Source organism: Aethalodelphis obliquidens, unplaced genomic scaffold (genome assembly GCF_003676395.1).
Source record: "Aethalodelphis obliquidens isolate GAN/ISIS:26980383/991018 unplaced genomic scaffold, ASM367639v1 scaffold50, whole genome shotgun sequence".
In the NCBI taxonomy this organism is placed as follows: domain Eukaryota; kingdom Metazoa; phylum Chordata; class Mammalia; order Artiodactyla; family Delphinidae; genus Aethalodelphis; species Aethalodelphis obliquidens.
The window spans coordinates 7,799,448-7,802,155 of NW_020837994.1; the positions used below are offsets into that span (position 1 = coordinate 7,799,448).

Below are 2,708 nucleotides of genomic sequence, written 5' to 3' on the forward strand. Positions count from 1 at the left end.
GCATAGAAAATGCTCATTAAAAGTGATTGTAAAAAATAAAAAATAAATAATGGCATGAAGAATTAAATGAATTTTATACAACAATCTGAGAGGTACAATTTTCAAATATATTTGTTCAAAATCAGTAGCAGTTAGTTTTTAAGGTATATATTTATATGCCATTAGTTAAATGAGATATTCCCATGGTAAATGTAAAACTCTTGAAAGGTTAAAAATCAAAACAAAACAAATAAGCCACCCAACAACCTGACAAAACATTTATATAGTACTTTATGTAATAGGATAACTCAATTTAAGCAGTGTCTTGCCAATACTCATTAATTTTCCATCATTGAGGTAAATTAATTCACTATCAATATAGTTTTTCAAAGCACATAATCCTCTGGTGGTCTATAAAACATTAATATATATGGACAGGGTTATCGTATCATGAAACAATCATTTTCATTTAAAATTCCAGAGTTGATGAGCTTTGATTTCTGCTGCTTCCACCCAAATGATCATAATAGGCCATTTCTTTTTCCCTGGAATTCTCATAAAATAGTTGTGTTTATCCAGTGTTAAGACTGTTGTCTTAAATTTTTTTCAATTTTAATTTTTTCATATGCTAATACATTTCAGCCAGGTTAAATATCTTTCAAAGTGGATAGATTAGTCTTGTTTCTAAACATGTGGGATATTAACTCTTTGCATCCATATTTTTTTAAGCCCATGTGCATCAAGAGACCTTCCTGTGACACTCATATCATGTAGCCTATGACCACAGCTCTTTGTGAAATTGAATTACTATTACAATTTTCATCACTGACATTAAAACTGCTATAAACTAAACATGTGTAGTTATTTCACTGAGTATATTGAAGCATGTATCCTACTTGAGAGGATATATGAATATCTATAATGAAGGATATGGATGGAAGGAAGGAAGGGAGGGAGGGAGGGAGGAAGGAAGGGAGGAAGGGAGAAAGGAAGGTACGAAGTTAGGAAGATACCTTATTCAAAGACTACTACTTCTTGATTTTTCCTGAATCTCCAAGGAAATTTAATTCATGTTTTGTGATTTAAGTAGATATGAAAGAAAGCATACATAATTAAATAAATTATTGAATGTATGTTATATCACACTGCTTTACTTGGCAGAGAATAAGGAAGATTAGTATTTTCTACTGTGTTCCATGGCATAGTAATTTTACAGGGAGTTAATGGATCTTGCTGGAAAAAAGAGGGAAAGCGCCCTTTAAAGGACAGGAAGATCATTCATGTAAGTGCTGAGCTGGGGAAGAAAGACTGGCCTTTGCAAGCTGTTGACCACAACCTAAAATGTGAATGATCCTCCCTCAGTGCCATTTTGTGGCAGCGAGACCTGCAAATAAAGGGGAGGGCCGGGGCTGTGGCGGGAGGAGGAGCGCGGGGGCCGGCGGCAGCGGGGTCGGGCGGCCCGGGCAGCGAGCGGGTAGCGCGGGGTCAGCCTATGTGACTGGGCGGGGTCGGCGCGGCCTCCGTCAGGAGAGGATTCAAGATGACCAACGAGGAACCTCTTCCTAAAAAGGTTCGACTGAGTGAAACAGACTCCAAAGTATGGCACGAGATGAATTAATTCTCAGGTGGAAACAATATGAAGCATATGTGCAAGCTCTGGAGGGCAGGTACACAGATCTTAACTCTAATGATGTAACTGGCTTAAGGGAATCTGAAGAAAAACGAAAGCAGCAACAGCAAGAGTCTGCACGCAGGGAAAACATTCTTGTAATGCGACTAGCAACCAAGGAGCAAGAGCTGCAAGAGTGTACTTCTCAAATCCAGTACCTCAAGCAAGTCTAGTGCCTAGCGTTGCCCAACTGAGATCAACAATGGCAGACCCAGCGATCAACTTGTTTTTCCTAAAAACGAAAGGTGAACTGGAACAGACTAAAGGCAAACTGGAACAAGCCCAAAATGAACTGAGGGCCTGGAAGTTTACGCCTGATAGGTGAACAAATCATACTCCCCAGTCAAGACTTCCCTGACAGTCCCACTACAAGAAAGCTGTGGTGGGACAGCCAAGTACTCGTTTCCACACCAAGACTCAGACTTTTTGAGCCAAAAAGCCACATTCTTATACTATCCAGCTTGTAATGGTTAATGTAAAACTTACCAGATGAACCTTGTGTTTCAGCTTTTTTCTCTTCCCCCTCCCCTTGCTTCAGAGGCCTGATGGCGTCAGACTATTCCGAAGAAGCGGCCACCTCCGAAAAATTCCCCTTCTGGGACATGTAGACACTTGAGAAGTGTTTCTGTTTGAAGAAAATAGAGGGAGAAACAGAAGTCTTAAGTCTGTGGCACAATGTGTCTTCAGACAGTTTGGAGGAATGAAAACCTAGAGATTTAAAATCATGAACTGAACATGTAAAATTCCAGTAAATGTAAAGATGGAATATGCATCGCTCTTAACCTTGAGCATAGTGACTTAGAGACACTGTATATATCAGTTTTGCCAATAAGACTGTGGACTTCATGATTGTTGTTGAACTTCTGGGTCAAACTCAAATGAGGTGAATTTTGCCTTTAAAGGGTTTATTTGCTAAGAACCAACTTAATAGTCATGAGAGAATCAAATAATAGATGTCAGTACAAGTAGTTCATATATTTAACCATTTAGTTTGGGGCTCCATATTACTTGATTGAGCCTTAAATCAATGTGGTTTTACTCAATGGTTTGTTCTTTGAAT

General features: G+C 38.8%; 1 pseudogene; it reads left to right on the forward strand.

Annotated features, from left to right (window-relative positions):
• Positions 1–1,398: 1,398 nt before the first annotated feature.
• Positions 1,399–1,973, forward strand: LOC113607876 (pre-mRNA-splicing regulator WTAP-like; annotated as a pseudogene).
• Positions 1,974–2,708: the final 735 nt, after the last annotated feature.